The 14,351-nt window shown below is 36.4% G+C and overlaps 1 protein-coding gene across 1 annotated transcript in view; it reads right to left on the reverse strand.

Annotated features, from left to right (window-relative positions):
• LOC692865 (CDC42 small effector 2-like protein) overlaps window positions 1-6,955 on the reverse strand; it is a 49,676-nt gene extending 42,721 nt beyond the window's left edge. The window contains 1 exon segment of the mRNA NM_001046710.1: window positions 6,794-6,955. The gene's annotated coding sequence lies outside the window, so the exon portion shown is untranslated.
• Between the last annotated feature and the right edge of the window lie 7,396 nt (window positions 6,956-14,351).

Here is a 14,351-nt window from a genome sequence, read left to right on the forward strand (position 1 = left end):
AATATGCAGAACTTGACATTTATCTATATCTATATTAATACGTGAAGGAAAAACTTTGTATTCTTTTTTACGAAAATTGCTCGGACGGAGGAGTATGAAATTTCCCACACTTATAGAGAATATAGAGAAGGAGTGCAGAATGTTAATATTTTTTTAAATTATGTCTCAAAAATACATTAAATCAGTAAAAAAAGTATTACCTTCAATTTATTACCTAAACAATAAGTATTCTAAACAAAATATTACGAAGATAATCCGGGTCAATTAGAAATCCTAAAAGAGAAAATCATAGCCACTAACTAACACTAACCTTAAGTTCATTAGGTAGCGAAAAATATACTATAACTAAATTATTTTGCTAAGTATCCCGCATTAAGCATCCATTCAAAATTAGCATATATGAGTCGTCTATTATCAAAGGTGGCAATCTGTGCATTTGGACAAAAAAAAATTATTGATATTTCAATACAGATTGCTTTGAATATAATCGTCTCCTTCAACGAATACGGTTCAAAACCTGCATTAAATAAAGGTTAATACTTAACCTGTTATTTATCTAAGATGTCGTTCAGAAGAGTTTTGTGACTGCCAATGGAATACAAAGTCAATAATTCGTTTTTCTGATTTACCAATAATTTTCCAAAAGTCACATTGCCGGCTTTGATAATAGTCGACTCATATATACAAATAGTTTATATCCATTAAAACTGTTCATTTGTAAATATATGCCAACGTTTTGATATAAACAATTGAATAAAATAGAAAATCATAGCCACTAACCTAACTCCATTAATAGTTCATTAGGTAGCGAAAAATACAATATAACTAGGTAAATTATTTTGCTAAGTATCCCGCATTAAGCATCCATTCAAAATTAGCATATACATACATATAGTTTATATCCATTAAAACTGTTCATTTGAAAATATATGCGAACGTTTTGATATAAACAATTGAATTAGCACCAACGATACTGTTCTTGAAGATGAATCACGTTCACTGAAGTACATCTGTAAAAACGGATTATCCAAATTCTTACACACAAATTCACTCATAGGCTGCCGGTGGAATCGAGACTATAATGTTATGTGGACATGGTTCAATTTGGACTAAGCTTATTTCGAAATAAGATATTCTCGTGTGCATGTTTGTCGACGTTTGCGTCACGAGCCATTGTTAGTGGTAAGTACTAGTAAGATTTAATAATACAATTACAGTCATCAACCGGTGAAGGAAAACGGATTTTGTTTTGTCATGACACAGTTGCCTATGGAATCGCGTTTCCAATTCTCTTTCAAGCTATGATCCGAAATATCTATTCTGTCAAGTTTTTTTCTAGAAATAGCTTTTAGCTATTGCTAAATTAGCAAAATAAGCCATTGAATCCGCTATGAACCAAAAATTTCCCGTAAAACAACTAGTCAAAAAATAGCCGACCGTCGAAAACAAAAATTAGCAATGAAATAGTATTAGTAGCGTTTTAAGTTTACAATACTAGACCAAAACTAACTTGTCATAAAACTAGGGACCAAAAATTTTAAGCTTTAAACAATTACACATTGAGTAAATAATAAATAAATAAATATTTACTAACAATCCCGCCACGTTAACTCGTCCCGTGATAAGTTCGTAAAGAACTTGTGTTACAGGTACCAGATAACGGATATAAATGTAAGATTTTTATTATACACATACATATTATATTTAATATACATCCATAATCCTGGAAAAGACATTTTATATTATCATACAAATATCTTCCCTTGGCGGGATTCGAACCCGCGACCCCCTTGTGTAGTGACCATGTCACTTACCACTACACCAGACGGCCGATAAATGAGGCAATATAAATTATTTTTTCATTAAATTATTCATTAACCTAGCTTTTTTTTAATAAATACAATGATCTTCTACCTTTTTTTTTCCCTATCTAATCGTTGGTAGTTTCGAGGGAATATTCGAGATACGCACGGTTTGGTAGGTGAGCTCACGGGTCTCTGCCTAGGACTTGCTAACACTAGCCCTAGCAAGAGCAGTGCTTCGCTGAATGCACGGTTTGGTAGCTGAACTCACGAGGCTCTGCCTAGGAGGACTTGCTAACACTAGTCCTAGCTAAAGCATTGCTTCGTTGAATCTAGCACGGATTCGAAGTCACGACCCATTACGAAGAAAGATCCAGCGAGAAACTGAGTGAATTTTGTCCATGGGTTAGGTTGCATATCGAACTAGTTGGAAGTTCCACGAAAACGCTGACCGATGCTGAGTTTTACCGAAATAAAATCGCCAGTACATACGGCGCGTTGTTATTAATTTTACTTGGATCATACAAGCGCATTTATTTTAAGAAACTCACATATGACAAATACACAATTGTATTGTAATGCTACGTATAAGTTAGAAAATATATACGAACAGTTATTCCTTGTGCGCGCACGGCTATTGTTAAGGAAATAACAATAAATACATACTTATGAAATATTGAACCTAGCTTTTATGAACTAGGTCAGATGACACGCTCTGGTTTAAAATCAACATTAGCGTTCTAATTCCATGTGAGAACGTAATGGGTGGACGAGCTCACAGCCCACCTGGTGTTAAGTGGTTACTGGAACCCATAGACATCTATAACGTAAATACGCCACCCACCTTGAGATATAAGTTCTAAGGTCTCAATATAGTTACAACGGCTGCCCCGCCCTTCAAACCGAAACGCATTACTGCTTCACGGCAGAAATAGGCAGGATGGTGGTACCCACCCGCGCGGACTCACAAGAGGTCCTGCCACCAGTAATTACGCAAATTATAATTTTACGGGTTTCATTTTTATTACACGATGTTATTCCTTCACCGTGGAAGTCAATCGTGAACATTTGTATTCTATTCGAAATAGAAGATTCACCATAACTTGTTGAATTGGTAAAGTGAAATCAAGATGGTGTTGAAATTTGTAGTGGGTCAATAGGTTGACAGAAATGTATGTATCAAGGAAATAGGTAGTATAGATCATGATCTCTTATGTGAATTTTAGAAACGCATTTCGTAAGTGAATCTGTTTTGAATTTGATGACGATGATTTTCTACATTTATTGTGTAATAGCTGTAAAAAAATATATTTGAAGACATAATAACTCGTAGATGTTATATAGTTATTAGCTCCAAAAATAGACATAGCTTATTTCTTAAGTCGTATTATTCAAGTCGTCGTGGCCTAAAGGATAAGACGTCCGGTGCATTCGTATGTAGCGATGAACCGGTGTTCGAATCCCGCAGGCGGGTACCATTTTTTCTAATGAAATACGTACTCAACAAATGTTCACGATTGACTTCCACGGTGAAGGAATAACATCGTGTAATAAAAATCAAACCCCCAAAATTATAATTTGCATAATCACTGGTGGTAGGACCTCTTAGGAGTCCGCACGGGTAGGTACCACCACCCCGCCTCTTTCCGCTGTGAAGCAGTAATGCGTTTCGGTTCGAAGGGTGGGGTAGCCGTTGTAACTATACTGACTCAGTAAACACTGAGACCTTAGAACTTATATCTCGAGGTGGGTGGCGCATTTATGTTGTAGATGTCTATGGGCTCCAGTAACCACTTAACACCAGGTGGGCTGTGAGCTCGTCCATCCAACTAAGCAATAAAAAAAAAAAAAACGACACAAAGAAAATAGGTAGTAACTTTGGGACATCATACGAGTATATGGATAATAGCAATATTATTATAATAAATAGAATAGATGTTGAATACATTAATTTGTAAATCTCCGTTTTATAAAAAAAAAACAAAAATAACGAACAAAATGCTATTAATAATTTAATTATTTTCACAATTATGTAACACAAGGAAAATCGATGCGAATAGCATTAATCCATAAAAAATAAGCATGTAGCTTTTAACATTAACTAGAGGTCCCGCAGTAGTCGAAATTCGACTATAATTAATTGGAATTGTAAGTTTGTACACTATTATGATTGTATTTTATACTTCTATAATCACAAATTTCGCCAAGACTACACTATAAAAAAATATTAATAAAGACAACCAATATTTAATATATTCTCAAATTGACCAAAAACGTCAAGAACAAAATTTTGATAATAAATTAATAGTATGCATGCGTGTGAGCGTCAAATACATGGTAGTATGTGTAATGTTTTCTTTACTGATTTAATGTATCTTTTATGCATTATTTAAAAAAAAAATTAGCATTGTGCACTTCTTCTCTATATTCTCTATAAGTGTGGAAAATTTCATACTCCTCCGTCCGCGCAATTTTCGTAAAAAGGGATACAAAGTTTATGCTTCACGTATTATAACATTAGTTATGTATCTAAGTCAACAAACAAAGAATTATAGAGATACCGAATGAGCTAAGCAAAACCTTCCACAAAACCGTTACCTAATTTTTTTCATTTATTTCGTAACTTGAACATATTTAGTGACACGCGTCTGAGTCACAGCTTCGAAATTATCTCACTGTTGGGCAACGAACTCTTCGTAATTCATTCGTGACTTGACTAGAGTACAGTGTGTAATTGTTTCTTAGCAAACAATGCGAAAAAATCGAGTCGATATTTTAGACCGATCATCAATCTTTGCATATAACTATGTTTCCTGTAACATTGTTATGTAGAACGTCTAAATCGGCTCTCAGTTCAGACTAAAATGTCCATTGCGGACATATTTAGACTCTAGCAGATGCTTAAGACAAAAATACAATGCGTTTATTATATATCCAAGTTTGAAGTAAACCTTAGATTGTGTCAAACAGGCCGAAGGATAATTATTGGTCATCAGAAGACGTGGCAAATTACCGAGAGCTATTTATCTTAATTATGCTCAGAAAAGTGGGTCTTCATATTACTTACTTTCGTATTTCCTCTCATCGGCACAAGTTGAGATCGGACATGTTAGTATAGTTTATTCCTACTGGAAGTAATCACGAGCTGGTCTGAAGGGCCGGTTTTGACCTTATGCTCCAAGGTGGACAGTAATATACATATAAAAGTGTGTATGGGTTCTTAAATTATGTTCCTATAGGTATAGAACAACACCAGAACTCGTTTTAACGGCGCTTTTAGGTACCACAAGCACCAGTCACCGTCCTCGTCGAATCCATCGCTTGCGACGAAGGGCTCGACGAGCAAATTAACCCATAGACACAACAGCCCACTGAGTTTCTTGCCGGATCTTCTCAGTGGGTGGCGTTTCCGATCCGGTGGTAGATTCTGCGAAGCACTGCTCTTGCAAGGGCCAGTGTTAGCAACACTCCGGTTTGAGCCCCGTGAGCTCACCACCTACGTGTTCGGGCGAACCAGAAATAGCCTCTCAAGGCTATCAGCAAAAATAGGAAAAAAAACTGTTTTAAAATTCGCCATTTACACATAATCGAAAACCCTTTTCATATTCTAAATCGATTCTAATAATTGTAAATGCCTATTTTGAATAAATTACAAAATATTTATCCGTTTCACGTTTTTCAATGATTATAGTTATAATTTAATGGTTGTCAATTAATTTCACGACCGATTAACGAGAGATTGAATTTAAAAAAAACAGAAAATTTAGGTTCAATGAGGGTATGGCAATATTTATGCTAGTCAACACGTATTTTACGATACATTTTTAAAACAATTATCCAGCTACTGGACACAATGATAAAATGATCCGTAAATCACGAGTCGAACAGTAAATTAAACATCACGACATCACATCCAATTCTAGAAGTGGTTTCCTTCATTCGTGTGAAGGTTGTGTCCGGTTTGCCATTCCGTTTCGATCTCTACAGTTTCCCGGCTTCCGTATATTCAAATAAACCTTTCAACTTTTACGCTTAACGCATCCATCGCGATGTCCGTTTTAACGACTTTTAATGTAAATATTAATAAATCATTGACAATTCCTTAGAGTTCGTTTAAGGAAGTCAGCGAATCCCTTTGCACATTGATTATTTACCATCAATTTCCGTCTCTCTTCTGGTTACAGACATGACGTGTTAATTCTGTCTATTATTATACCGTTGCTGTGAGTTCAACGCATCTTCTTTATTCGTGTGTGAAATATGTGAGATTGTTAATTCGGTTAGATGTTCCATTGTTTTTTTTTTAAATTCGTTTTAGAAATATTAAATCTATGTTTTATCGTGACACCATTTTTTTTTCTCGCGTTGATCTTATTTTAATTGTTCACGAAGTAAACTAATCAATTTTTGGATTACTAACCTAGTTCAAGACGTGTCAGTTAATAATTAATTCCATACTTCATAGTTCTCCATGCACATACAGATCTTACTTCCAAAAAGGTTAAAGGAAATGTCTGAATATAGCATCATGATCGAGATAATGTGTATAATAAATAATAAACAAACCTCAAAGTGCGACCGCATGTCAGACAGTTTAAAGAAATAAACTTAAGCATCCAGGCATATTAATCACTGAGTAACTAGCGTCCGGAGATGGAATGTAAGTAAATAATGACATAAAATATTTACGAAACATAAATTGAACAGTCTCGCTTGGATATGCTGTTTGGGTTATGATACGGCTGACTGGTTGGCGAAGCAAGTTCAAAAGAATACACAAGTAACGGAATACAGAACACAACGTGATTCCACTATGCACTAGCAAATTTTGTAAAAAATATTTAGTATAATTACGAATAACTAAATAACTTAGATTTTAAAAGGTTGTGAACAACACAATGGTACGTTTTTATAATCAAGTTTAATGGAAATTCAAATTAAAAAGCACAAAAATCAATTAGAATTAAACTATATATTTATAACATACTTACTTTTTGAACACCTAATCCTTGTTAATAAGGAACACACACTTTAAGTATTCGCGACACAATTTATCTGTAAAAACACGGTTAAGATCAATACTTCTAATTGTTTTTATACTGTTAATAATTCAAATACTTGTTTGAATCTGTATACAACTGTTCTATCTCAACGCTGACTCGAGTTCGACTGATGACGTGCGGTGCCGCGCCGCATCGCCACTGGTACGCCAGTTTTGCACGGTACGATTCCAAAAAGACTTATAACACTAACCAAAGCTTAAACGTAAACCGACTTTGTTGCGCAGAAAACTAAATTTATTATCATAATTGCAAAATGTATTGTAGAACATTTTAGTTTTGCTCCGAATAAGTTTCGTGTCACCGTGTGTGCCGCTGTTGCTTATTTGTACGCATTTCTTTCGAACAGGGAGCATAGGCGAAAGGACAATATCGCCACTCAACTTGTTTTGCCACGTTAAACAAGTACAAATTACGAATACATGCAATAATTATAATAATTTTATACTACTAGTTACAATTAACGAGTCATACATTGGGACTTTAGAATGTCGATCAGATTACATTTAAATTAAATACGAAACAAAATTAAGAACATATGATTGTTTGAAAGTCGAAGACGTGTTAATGATTGATTTAATAATAGCCCTCTTTTTTAATTCTTTTTTTTTTATTGGCTGTCCATGGATCCCCATGGACAGCTCTTCTCAGCTAATCTCTTATCCAAGAGATTACGATGAATCTGGTCCATGACCGTTACAAATGCCATCACCCACATTGACACATTTCGTTGAGGCCTCAGTTACTAGTGGTAGGGTTTTGTGAGTCTTTTAGTGGACGAGCCTTTACCATCTTCGGCCTTAGTTTTTTCATTTTTGGCCACCGAGTCCCATGTATACCGTACGTCTCCTGGACGCGGGATCTTCTTGGAAGTTTCGCCACCGTCCTAAAAATGGGCTTTTGTGAGCAATCGCAGAAAGGTATTACCTCCCCGCCTGTTTCTGATGTGAAACAGTTTTGGTTTAAAGGCTAGAGAAGCCGTTGTACTATAAAACTGAGACTTAGAATTCATGCCTCAAGTTGGATCGCGGCATTTGCGTTGTTGATGTCTGTGGGCTCCTGTGACCACTTAAAACCAGCTGTGCCATGAGCTCGTGATTCCATCTAATCAATAAATAAAAAGGTAAAGCGTCTATCACATGCTTTAAATAGAAATAGAGCAGTGATACTCTCCATCCACAAGACTGCTAGTACCTCTCCACCCACAAGACTACATGGTACTACCAATATTAATATTGTAATCGAATATACGTATAATTAGCACAATTTATTTTAGAGTTTTCCACCTGAGCGGGGATACTTAATGGGTTTAGAATCGCATTGTTGTATGAACATACATAACTTACAAACAGACTTACGAACAATATGTAAACAATACTAAGTGAGTATGTTTGGTTTTTGTTGTTTGGTAGGTAATCTTAGCCTTGTATTGGAATTACAGGCAGACATTTAAATTTTTATTCATCTATATATTAATACGTGAAGCAAAAACTTTGTATCCCTTTTTACGAAAATTGCGCGGACGGAGGAGTATGAAATTTTCCACACTTATAGAGAATATAGAGAAGAAGTGCACAATGCTAATATTTTTTTTAAATAATGCATAGAAGATACATTAAATCAATAAAGAAAACATTACACACACTACACTACATACCATGTATTTGACGCACACGCGCATGTATACTATTTATTGTCAAACTGTTGTTCTTGACGTCTGTTGTCAAATTGAGAATAGATTAAATGAGTCGACTATTATCAAAGCCGGCAATGTGACTTTTGGACAATTATTGGTAAATCAGAAAAACGAATTATTGACTTTGTATTCCATTGGCAGTCACAAAACTCTTCTGAACGACATCTTAGATAAATAACAGGTTAAGTATTAATCTTTATTTAATGCAGGTTTTGAACCGTATTTTTTGAAGGAGACGATTATATTCAAATCAATCTGTATTGACATATCAATAACATTTTTTTGTCCAAATACACAGATTGCCACCTTTGATAATAGACGACTCAAATATTGTTTGTCTTTCTTAATATTTTTTATAGTGTAGTCTTGGTGAAATTTGTGATTATAGAAGTATAAATACAATCATAATAGTGTACAAACTTACAATTCCAATTAATTATAGTCGAATTTCGACTACTGCGGGACCTCTAGTTTATATAGTTATGGAAATTAGTTACGCTTCAGAGTGTAGATCAGCTGCGAGCAAGCAGCCCACCTAATGTTATATAGTTATTGTCGGCCGAACCCAGCTCAGCCTGAAGGCTAACACTTGGAGACATGAGGTAATCGTCTCAATTGTACGGTTAAAACAACTTTTCTATTTCCGTGGTGGGCTATGTTAAGGTCCTTTTGATGTTACTTGGTTATAGGCGTCCGTGGACATCAATCACAACGTGAACGCCTCCATCATCCTTGAGTCAAGTGGTCGAAGTCTCATTTGTATTGTATACTAGCTGACCCGGCAGACTTCGTAGTGCCTCAATCGATAAATAAAAGACACATCAAGGGGACACATCAAAGGAAAAACAAAATTGTTTGTTTTTATATAATTCCGAGCTTTTTTATATTTTCTCATCTTTTAAACCTTCCCTGGACTTCCACGAATAATTCAAGACCAAATTTAGCCAAATCGGTCCAGCCGTTCTCGAGTTTTAGCGAGACTAACGAACAGCAAATCATTTTTATATATAGAGAAGAAGATCTATGTCCTTTAATGTATAACTGTTTCACGGCAAAAGTAGTTATGATACTTCCTCATCTCCCCTTCCCTTGTGCGGGATCATTATACGTTGTTATTTTTTTTCCTATCTATTCGTTGGTAGCCTAGGAGGCTATTCCAGCTACGCCTGGACGGGTAGGTGAGCTCACGGGCTCAACCTGAGAGAATTTGCTAACACTAGCCCTAGCAAGAGCAGTGCTTCGCAGAATCTACCACTGGATCGGAATCGCGACCCACGAAGATCCGGGGAGAAACTCAGTGGGCATACGTCGTGTAGTTGGTGGATTTGAATCTCGAATCTTGATTCTCGTAGCTACACCCATCACCATTGGATCAAGATAACTTTACATTGAAATGTTACGACTGTTATCTTGATCCCATGATGAGCTCTATGACTCCTGCGAGGCAGAAATATCCTGAATAGAAACCCTAACAAGAGCGTTAAAATTATCTGGCCCAAAACAGGTCAGTCCGGCTAATGTGCACGCGTGTGTGGGCAAAGTACTTTCACACGTCGACGGGCACACAGCCTTCGATGCTTACTGATCTGAAAAATAAGTATAAATATTCAGTTACGGTATAATCGGTTACAAAAACCCTAAAGTTTCTTTTTTTTTATTGCTTAGTTTGTGGGAAAGACCAATCCATTAATAATTGGTGAGCCTATAGTCAACGCAATGTGAATTCCGGAGCCATCTTAAGGACAAGATTGAAGATATTATTGCATAATGACACTTCACGTTCACTTTCAATGAGTGAAACGCAAATAAAATAACAGCTGCACACTTTGAGGGAATTTTCATCGTTCAGTATGAGATTTTTCTGATGACAGCATCAGACTAGTTAGTTCTCATTTCGGTACTATACCGAATTCAGGTCCCTACGATATTTCGGTCGTCCCACCAGCAAACCCGACGGCTGATCAACCAAAAATTGCGGGGAAAAAAAGAGGACATCAGGTTTTTTTATTGCTGTTACTGGTGAGCACCTGAACGTAAGCAGCTACTCTCGATTATGGGCATAATCAATGCCAAGCGGTCGCCCAGATAATATTGATGTACTGTACAGCGACGACAGTCTCATCGCTCCTGACCATCGTCAAAATTTAGTGATGGGAACATCTCGAACAATTCCGTGGAGCACTCTTCCTGTTTCTCCACATATTTTTTTTTTTATTGCCCTTGTAGGCAGACGAGCATACGGCCCACCTGATGGTGAGTGGTTACCGTCGCCCACAGACTTCAGCAATGCCAGGGGCAGAGCCAAGCCAATGCCTACCGTTAAGTATTCTCCACAAGCCTCGTTTGAAGAAGGACATGTCACAGAGTTCGAGAAGAACCGTGGAGAGGAACTCATTCTAAAGCCGGATGGTACGTGGCAAAAAAGATCTCTGGAAACGCACTGTGGATGAATGCAGTGGCTCCAGGTATTTATCACATCACTACTTTACACTCGAGCAAAGATCCTATCGGTTTCCAAATAAATCACAATAATATAAACAAACTTAGTTAGCCAAACAAGACGACAGGTTTTTTATAAAAAACAATAAAGACGTAAGTCGACGAACGGACAATGCGGTTACACGCGCCCCTGATGACCCTATATCAGCAGACGGTATGGGCCATCGACCGCCGTACCGTAACTTAGAATTCCCCTCGATTGACGAAGCACGTGGCTCAGATCGGTGACGAAAAGAACGGTTACAGAACTTTGGCAGATAGGGAGACGGCTGCGGTCGTAGTATCGATACGATATCCCGATACCAGTGTATGGTCGGATCAATAACTATAATAATAATAATAATAATTAGCCCTTTAAACTGGGTGAGATTTATCTTTGTGATTGGATCTTTTGGTTTGTTTGTTTATAAGATGTCTCTCAACTCAGTGTGCCTTCTGGCAAAGGCCTCCTCCAGTAGTCTCCATTGTTTTCTATCTTGAGCAACTCTTCTCCATTTGGGTCCGGCGGTAAGTTTCAGCTCATTTTCCCATCGCATTTGTTGACGTCCTCGACACCTCTTGCCATCTCTTGGATACCAGTTCGTTATAATTTGACTCCACTTTTCTAACTACCCATGGAAAAAAAAAAAAAAAATCTAGCCCTTTTTTTTTAAAGATTCATTAACTTTTTTGAAAAATGTTGTAATTTGATACCCTACACCCTATGATTAGATACAGTGGTCACAAATGTGAACATATTCCCACATTTTTTTGTATTAGCTACCTAAGTAACATAACTATGAATTGCAGTTCCAAATAGGACCAAAACATTCGTAGTTTTTAATATAAAAATAAAATAAACAATCTTTTTTCTTGAAATTTTAGAATATTTTAACTTTTAATCAACTTTAACATGCTACTGTGTAATAAAAATGGATGAAATGTACTAAAGCATGTTATTACAAAAGATAGCGCAACTCATCACAATTCTGAAATGGTGCTTGCTGCAATACTATGACAACACTTGCAAAAATTCTAAGAATTCTCTTAACAAGACACAAAAAGGATTATTGAGCTTAGTTTTTGAAAACATTACTTACTGTTCAAAAAAGGATTTTGAGACTTTCAATGAAAGTCATAATGAGAAATTAAGATATTTATTGCGTACTTAAATTAAATGTTCAAATTGTTGACCATCTACGTCAACACACTTGTTAAAAATGATCTTTTAATGAGTTTCCGTTATACCCTTCTGTTCATATTTTCTGCAGCCTCCAAGATTCTTTGACGCTTCGTCATCTATTGCCATTGTTTTGGCATAGACTTTATCTTTCAGGCAACCCCAGTAAAAAAAATCCAGTGGATTTAAATTCATCTATTCTATTCGAAATGGCCACCTTTGGTTTTTTTACAGGCCTTTAATCTGTATGGCCACGGATTTACGCACTGCTTCCAAGGGAAATTTTGTCACTGCTTGCTCCAAAGTTTTTTTAAGAGACAAAGTCGCCGTGTAGCTTAGAGCGGGCCATATCCTCTAAACCTGACCATAATTTAAAGTCTAAAGGGTTGAGGTCTGAGCCAGATGAGGGCCAGTCTTCAGCTCTTATAAAGTCCGGAACGTTGGTTTCAAGCCAATATTGGGTAGTTCGAGCCTTGTGACCAGGTGCAGAGTCCTGCTGGAAAGTCCACGGTATATTTTTAAAAAGTGTATTGTTGAGAGGTTTCACAACATGATCCAAGACTGTATCTTGATACATTTTGGCTGAAGTTTTCATTCTTTTTCAGAAAAATTTAGTTTTGTGAGTCGTTGATAAGACACGCCCCACCAAACTGTCACTGACGCAAGATGATGACCACGTTGTACCCTTCCGAACACTTGAGCAGCTTCTTTAGAACTGTGAGCGTATACTTTATCATTTTGCTTATTGTAGTGCTCTTCAATCGTGAAAATTTTTTCATCGCCAAAGAGGAAATTTCTGTGCCTTTCACCTGCGTATCGCGACAGAACGCGTTTTTGTCGATCCACTCTCTTTAATTGTAAAGATTGATTTAGGGCATGTCATGTATATCAACGATAAGCACCGAGCTTGCAGGTCTTGTTTTATAATACGCGATAGAGTCCTAGCGGGAATCTTCATTACTGTGATAAGATCAGTCATAAGATTTTTTTGCTTCCTAACGGGGTTTCGATGAATTCTGGCTTTAACAGCCTTAAAAGCCTTTGTAGTTTTAACAGCATACATACGGCTGATACCAAGCTTTTGAAGTGTCTGGATTAAGACCAACGGCTTCATACCCACTTTGTGCAAGGCGATCACTGCAATCCTATTTTCTTTAAACACCCTCATTCCACATTGTAATTTGATAATGAATACGAAAAAATATGTATAATGGCGCAAAATCGAAAGACGTTTTTAAAAAAAGGAAAAGTTTTTATGCAACAACATGGCTAGACTTGTAAGATGGGCTTAGGTAATTCAACTCATTACCGAGTTAGTTTTAGGCTTTTTTGTGCATTTATTTATTGATGTATTGATCTACTAATATACAAGTTAGGTTATACAATTATATTATAATCGTAAAAATATAATATTATAGTCGTAAAAAAGAGATCAGTTCTCGTACACCCTCCAGTAAGCCTCCTGTGTCCCATAGTGTAGGGAGATTTTCCCCGATAGAGGGGTTCCGATGGGCCTCGGAATCCCGCTACGTGCCTCCCTCCGTAAGGGCGTACGATATCCCGTGATTAATTGTTATCTCTATGTGAGTACGTTCTCTTGATGAGAACCGCCTCAATTATATCTCAAGTTCACTCAAAGCCTACTTAGTAATTATATTAAATACTGCTAGATTTATCACTAAGCACGATAAAAAAAACGTATAAATTTTCATCGAATTCATTAAATTTCATTCATTGTAACGAGTGATTTTAAAAATTTTAGTTAGTACCGATTGCATATGATTATAACAAGTATATTCTGATAAGATTACAAAGTAGAACAGATTACGACAAAGTTCGATCAGAGATTATATATAGGCAGGATTATATCTTGTATTTCGTAAATCATATGGATAGTTTAATTTTAACGAATAAAACCGGCCGGGCACATCGGTAATTGTTACTAAGCCACGACTGTTTGTTGAAAATACTTTTAACTTCTGTCGTCTGTTGTGCGTAAATGGTAATAAAGTAAAAACTTCGCTGAGTTTTCAGGACGTCTGTAGCTAGTTTCAAATTTTTTTTTAGTGCTCAAATGGATGGACGAGCTCACAGCCCACCTAGTGTTAAGGATTACTGGAGTCCATAGACATCTA

Source organism: Bombyx mori, chromosome 7, assembly GCF_030269925.1.
Source record: "Bombyx mori chromosome 7, ASM3026992v2".
Classification (NCBI taxonomy): domain Eukaryota; kingdom Metazoa; phylum Arthropoda; class Insecta; order Lepidoptera; family Bombycidae; genus Bombyx; species Bombyx mori.